Source organism: Schistocerca nitens, chromosome 6 (genome assembly GCF_023898315.1).
Source record: "Schistocerca nitens isolate TAMUIC-IGC-003100 chromosome 6, iqSchNite1.1, whole genome shotgun sequence".
Lineage (NCBI taxonomy): Eukaryota > Metazoa > Arthropoda > Insecta > Orthoptera > Acrididae > Schistocerca > Schistocerca nitens.
Genome location: NC_064619.1, coordinates 42,610,283 through 42,617,914, shown reverse-complemented (window position 1 = coordinate 42,617,914; position 7,632 = coordinate 42,610,283). Strand labels below are relative to the sequence as shown.

The 7,632-nt window shown below is 42.7% G+C and overlaps 1 pseudogene; it reads left to right on the top strand.

Moving 5' to 3' along the window:
* The first annotated feature begins 366 nt into the window (after positions 1-366).
* On the top strand, positions 367-484 carry LOC126191894 (5S ribosomal RNA; annotated as a pseudogene).
* Positions 485-7,632: the final 7,148 nt, after the last annotated feature.

The window sequence follows — 7,632 nt, the reverse complement described above, 5'->3', positions numbered from 1 at the left end:
ACAGTGTAAGAAGTAATGAAAAACAGAGATGATTATGTGGAGTTTATGAGAGGGGAAGTGCTAAGCAGTGTCTGGTCATTTAAGATTAGATCTGGACTATGAGCTAGATGTTCGTTAATTTCCTGGGCTTCGAGCACATTGAGTTTTTGGCCTTTGTTTGCTAAGTGAACGACATGGGATGGGATTGTGGTTGGTAGTTGTGACCCTCACTCAGTTCATGCTCAGCAAACGTGGAATCAGAATTCTGCAAGCTCCAGCTGCGTTCATGTTCAGCCAGCCTAGTTGCTATGTGTCTGCCAGACTGACCGATGTAAAACTTGTCACAATCGGAACAGGTAATATTTTTATACCCCAGTGTTGCCTAGTGCCAACGGCCATGCCGCAGCGGTAACACCGGTTCCCGTCAGATCTCCGAAGTTAAGCGTTGTCGGGCTGGGCTAGCACTTGGATGGGTGACCATCCGGTCTGCCGAGCGCTGTTGGCAAGCGGGGTGCACTCAGCCCTTGTGAGGCAAACTGAGGAGCTACTTGATTGAGAAGTAGCGGCTCCGCTCTCGGAAACTGACATATGACGAGGAGAGTGGTGTGCTCACCACATGCCCCTGCATATCCGCATCCTGTGACGCCTGTGGGCTGATGATGACACGGCGGCCAGTCGGAACCTTTGGACCTTCATGGCCTGTGCCGGAGGAGTTAGTTTACTGTTGGCTAGTAACTGGATCTTAAATTTTCCATTGAAAATACCCTGGGCTGTGGTGTTCTTAACATAGTAGGAAAGCCTATACTTGTAAGATTTCAGTGTTTTTGCTACAATCTGTGATACCTCTCCTAGGTATGGGAATGTGTACCACCTCTTGCAGACAGTGGAAGGAGCAGCAGACGGGACACAGAGGAGGGGTACAATTTTCAGTTTTTGTTTCCTACGTGAGATGTGGTCTGTCAGGACTGGATTGTATCCACTGGTTAAGGCAATAAATTTTATTGTATCTAACTCTGCTTTAAAATCACCTATGGAACATGGAGACAGATATGAGACGGTGCACCATTAAGTAGAAAGCTGCATGTTTGTTATTGTTAATTGTTTAGACAAGTCATCCTTGTCTTCGACTATAATTTTTGTTTCACTATAAAGAGATTTTACAGACTTACTTATATGCTTTCCATAATCAGCCGCAATAGGTGTCTGTCTGCTTTGTAAAAAGCATTTTCATAATGAACAATATCTATATACGTCTTTAAGTTGAAATACTACCAGTACGTCCTTTTCTCAAACCTACTTGTCTTCTAATAAATCAGAGATAAGGGGCCGTCTATTATTTAAGATACTGTTACAGATTTTACAGCTTTTGTTAACGAGGCTAATTCCTCTTGCTTCTATTATCTTTCTTGAATATGGAAAAAAAATTAGCGAGATTCCACTGCTCAGGTACCTTATTCGCAGTCCAACATAGGTCAACGAGATGCAGCATACGTTCCTTCAGTGTAAGACCTCCGCATTTAAACAATTCAGCACTTATTCCATCTGTCCATGTTGCTATTCTGTTCTTCTATGTTTGTGATGCTAAATATAATTCATACATTTCGGTGAGTTCTATGTTTCTGTTGACTGGGCAATTTTCACAGTATTTCTCCGCTGCTGACTCGTCATCCCAAAGATATTTATAATCCTATCCTATAATTCTATAATTATTATTACAAAATTTAAGGAACCAGTGTTACAAGAAGACTCTAGAAATAAATATAATTCTTATAGATTATTCACATATTACTGTTCCTGAAATTTTGTAACATTTCGTGGCGTATGTCTTCAATTGACAATCAATTCAGGCTTTTCAACATTTCCACGACACTTTTTCCCGTGTAGGTTCAAAGTTATTCAATACCCCCTGTTCGACCTATTTGACACTGGTCTTGCACACTATGCTAATATTATTTGCTACCGCTCTTACACATTTGGAGAACCTTCTAGGATGAGTCGCACGAGTGCTTTGTGTGTAATCTTGTTCGTAGTTTGGCACCAGTTTCCAGAATCTTGCCAATGAACCGAATCCTACCAGATAACTTACCTACAGCTGAGTCTACGTGACCAGTCCATTCCATATCCCTACACAATGTTGTCATCAGGTATTTGTGAGGGTTGACTGATTAATTGACATTGAAGTCATATGATACTGCATTTTTCGTTTTGTGGAGTGTACAATTATTTTACACTTCTGAACTTTTAATACAAGTTGACAATCTCTGCACCACTTTGAAACAGAGATCTGATTCAGTTCTTGGTTCAAATGGCTCTGAGCACTATGGGACTTAACATCTTAGGTCATCAGTCCCCTAGAACTTAGAACTACTTAAACCTAACTAACCTAAGGGCATAACACACATACATGCTCGAAGCAGGATTTGAACCAGCGACCGTAACGGTCGCGCGGTTCCAGATTGAAGCGCCTAGAACCGCTCGGCCACTCCGGCCAGCTGACTCGGTCCTTGTACAGCTTTTTGCAAACAGTATTTGACTGTAGCTAACTGCATCATCTAGAAGAAGTCTGAAGTAAGTATTAAAATTTTCTGCGAGGTCATTAATATGCAATATACAGGGTGTTACAAAAAGGTACGGCCAAACTTTCAGGAAACATTCCTCACACACAAAGAAAGAAAATATGTTATGTGGACATGTGTCCGGAAACGCTTACTTTCCATGTTAGAGCTCATTTTATTACTTCTCTTCAAATCACGTTAATCATGGAATGGAAACACACAGCAACAGAACGTACCAGCGTGACTTCAAACACTTTGTTACAGGAAATGTTCAAAATGTCCTCCGTTAGCGAGGATACATGCATCCACCCTCCGTCGCATAGAATCCCTGATGCGCTGATGCAGCCCTGGAGAATGGCGTATTGTATCACAGCCGTCCACAATACGAGCACGAAGAGTCTCTACATTTGGTACCGGCGTTGCGTAGACAAGAGCTTTCAAATGCCCTCATAAATGAAAGTCAAGAGGGCTCAGGTCAGGAGAGCGTGGAGGCCATGGAACTGGTCCGTCTCTACCAATCCATCGGTCACCGACTCTGTTGTTGAGGAGCGTACGAAGACTTCGACTGAAATGTGCAGGAGCTCCATCGTGCATGAACCACATGTTGTGTCGTACTTGTAAAGGAACATGTTCTAGCTGCACAGGTAGAGTATCCCGTATGAAATCATGATAACGTGCTCCATTGAGCGTAGGTGGACGAAACTAAAATGAGCTCTAACATGGAAATTAAGCGTTTCCGGACACATATCCACATAACATATTTTCTTTATTTGCGTGTGAGGAATGTTTCCTGAAAGTTTGGCCGTACCTTTTTGTAACACCCTGTATACTAAGGGTGTCAATACACTTCTGTGGAACATGCTTGAGGTCAGTTCTACGTCTGCCTACGACCCTCCATCCATGATAACATTCCGCCTCCTCCGCACCTGTTCCAGTAGTTAGGTATTTCAATTGCACCTGTACAATGCGTACATTCGCTAATGAAATTCGTCCTAAATAATCCATCACAATTTGAGATGATGGCCATACCTACAACACTAGTGGGGAAAATGACCTTTATTACCAATAGTAAAGCTGTCAGTGGCTCAGAAAGGAGTTCAGTATGCAGCAACAAAAATTTCTGATCATTTTTCCAATAACATAAAATGTTTGACAGGCAACAAAGCAGATTTTGAATCTGACCTAAAATCATTTCTCTGGGCGGCTACTGATGTTCCAAGGACGAATTTCTATTTAAAGGTTGTAGCTTGTTAAAGAAGATTGAAGTGTAGTTGCATGAGTAGCACAAAAATGTGTTCATTGATGTTAAACATCCTGTAAATTGACTCGTTCCATGTCATTTCGATAAAAGAATAGTTAGAATGATCTATGGAACATGTAAGTAACAAGCGAACTACCTTTTGTACTCTGTCATAAAGTAGCAGCGTGAGGCAAGGAGCCGGCCGGAGTGGCCGAGCGGTTCTACGCACTCCAGTCTGGAACCGCGTGACCGCTAAGGTCGCAGGTTCGAATGCTGCCTCGGTCATTGATGTGTGTGATGTCCTTAGGTTAGTTAGGTTTAAGTAGTTCTAATTTCTAGGGGACTGATGACCTAAGTTGTTTAGTCCCATAGTATCCAGAGCCATTTGAGCCATTTGAACCATTTTGAGGCAAGGATTTATGGACATTAATTTTCCTGAAATGGGTTGGCCTGCCCAAGTACCGACCTGAACCGAATGAGCCAGAACGTCGACATCTCTGCAGACACCAGCGTCCAACACCAATACTTTCTTGTGTTTCGGCTATTGAGGAAGAATGCGCTGGCATTCCTTCACAGACACTCAGACAACTCACCGAAAGTGCCCACGGCAAGTTTCAAGCCGTCATAAAGGCGAAGGATGGGCACACGCGATGTTAGTGCCCACTAATAGTGTCCGGATACTTTAGATCAGATGCAAGGTGATGCCATGATGATGTTGCAAACTTTCAGGTATGATGGAGAAGGATAAATGCAAAAATGTGAGGTAAGGGACCCTAGTCCGGAAGTGGGGGCCCGAAGATCTAAGAAGCAAGAAACGTTCTGACAGTGGATAAATATACCAAGTTGAGGTAAGGGACGCTGGTCCGAGAACGATCGAGTCGAAAGTTATAAGCGAAAATCGTTCTGATATCTCTGACAGTGGAACTCTTCTATTACATGCTCTTTGCTTTCATATTTTGGGTATGGTCCATAACAAGAAATAACCTCCATTAAACATTGACTCTCAAGTGCCCACCTTAAGAGACATGAACACTTGTTCATCTTTGGTGCTGTTAATCAGATCTTTTCTACTAAACAAGTACTAGTGGTTCTTAAGGTCCGCGTGTTAGAGCCCATGTTTACCAGAGAATTTTTTCTTATTTTGTCTATACTACCCTTGCCTCTCCTCCCTTCCCCAGTATGGAAAGCAAAGAGCTTGCAGTTGAAGAGATCCACTCACCGAGATATCAGAACGCTTTTCGCTTATAACTTTCGACTCGATCGTTCTCGGACCAGCGTCCCTTACCTCAAATTGATATATTTATCCTTCTCCACCACGTCTGAAAGTTTATAATATCATCACGGAACCACACGATATATCAATATTTACATACTCGTACATAAAAACGTATGTGTGTTCCAGCATAGCATTCAAACGACTGGAACAATTGCTACTACACCTTGTAGACACATGAGTTAGCATTACGAAACAATTACGTGAACGTAAGACATATGTAGTTCTCCTATTTCTGTCGATGAATGTGAGAAAGTGGTGACATGCAAGCAACACTGGAACATCTACCTCAGTTTCAACAAAACTTGGTAGGTATATGACTTTATATCAAGGAAAGGATACTGCTGGTATAAGACACCCCTAGTAGGTCTCCTAGGTTCGTGGGTAGGTGTATGAAATTTAGTACACATCTAATTTACTATCTAGGGAAAAAATGCAGTGCAAGTAGCCCCTAACACTCCTAGGCTTGTGGGTAGGGGTGGGAGGGTGGAAATGGAAAATTACTCTTAAATGGCCGATATTACTATCATATCTGTGGCCTTCAGTATATTTTGGCTGACTGGTGGTAGTCGCGATGACATTTCACTCCTATTGGCGAATTATGGGTGGGAAGGGGGTGGCGTAAAAATTAATAAGCGACCGACGCCAGCACTCTCCGTCTTCAGGCCACAAGTGGCCCATCGGGACCATCCAACCGCCGTGTCATCCTCAGATAAGGATGCGGATAGGAGGGCGTGTGGGCAGCACACCGCTCTCCCGGTCGTTACAATGGTTTTCTTTGACCGGAGCCGCTACTATTCGGTCGAGTAGCTCCTCAATTGGCATCACGAGGCTGAGTGCACCCCGAAAAATTGCAACAGCGCATGATGGCCCAGATGGGCACCCATCCAAGAGCCGGCCACGTCCGACAGCGCTTAACTTCGGTGATCTGACGGGAACCGGTGTATCCACTGCGACAAGCCGTTGCCGACCGAAGCCAGGCAATGAGATTATTTGAAAGTAAGCACTTCGTAGATAGTTCTAGTTTTCATAACTATTCATTAAGTCACATTTTGGAGGGTGCAGGATTTTCGACATTGTCGCTCTCCTAAAAGCAATTGTGCTGAGGCAAGAGCCTAAATTTTCACCTGAAATGAAGCAAAGTCTCTGAAAGGCGCCCTAATTAATGACGGTTAAAGTTTGCTGACTAGCATATAGCAAATGTCTCGTTCGCCTACATGTTGTAACTAGTTTAGGAATCTCTTTGTGGCGTTTTGAAACCCTCCAAAAATAAGTATGAAATGTCGACGTAAGATAGTCCACTTTGTATAGCTGGAAAAAAAGTTATTTTTTCCGAAATCTTAGTGAATCTCAAGTAAGAAATCTGCTATTCAATTTCAATAAGAAACGTATGCACAGCATACAGTCCATTAAGTGCCTGCACCAAACACCTACTGGACATGAAGCAAATTACTTTTTTTTCTTTCTGAGTCATCAGGTTTTGACTGGTTTGATTTGGCCCGCCACGAATTCCTCTCCTGTGCCAACCGCTTCATCTCAGAGTAGCACTTGTTATCTACGTCGTCAATTGTTTGCTGGATGCATTTCAGTCTCTGTCTTCCTCTACAGTGTTTACCCTCTACAGCTCGTTTTAGTACCATGGAAACTACTCCGTGATAGATATCTTAACAGATGCCCTACCATCCTTTCCCGTCTTCTTGTCAGTGTTTTCAGTAAGTTCATTTCCGCGCCTCCTCATTCCTTATCAGTCCATCTAATTTTCAACGTTCTTATGTCGCGCCACATCACAAATGCTTAGAGTCTCTACTGTTCTGGTTTTCCTACAATCCATGTTTCACTGCAATACAATGCTGTGCTCCAAACTTACATTCTCAGAAATTTCTTCCTCAAATTGTGGCATATTTTTGATACCAGTAGACTCCTTTTGGCCAGGAATGTCACTTTTCCCGATGCTAGTCTGCTTCCTACGTTCTCATTGGTCCGTCTGTCATTGGTTATTTTGCTGCCTAGGTAGCAGAATTCCTTAACTTCATGCACTTCTTTGTCACCAATCCTGATGTTAAGTTTCTCGCTGTTCTCGTTTCAGCTACTTCTCATTACCTTCGTCTATCTTAGAGTCACTGTCAATCCATATTCTGCACACATTAGACTGTTCATTTCATTCGGCAGATCATGTAATTCTTCTTCACTTTCACTGAGGACAGCGATGTCGTCACCGAACCTTATCACTGATATCTTTTCACCTTGAATTTTAATTCCATTCTTAAATCTTTTTTTATTTCCGTCACTGCTTCTTCGATGTATGGATTGAACAGTAGATGCGGAAGACTACATCCCTGTCTTACACCCTTTTTAATCCGAGCACGTCGTTCTTGGTCTTCCGCTCTTACTGTTCCCTCCTGGTTCTTGTACATATTGTATATTACTCGTCTTTCCACAAAGCTTACCCCTATTTTTCTCAGAATTTCGAGCGTCTTCCACCATTTAACACTGTCGAACGCTTTTTACAGGTCGACAGATCCTATGAATGTGTCTTGATTTTTCTTTATTGCTTCCATTATCAACCGCAATGTCAGAATTGCCTC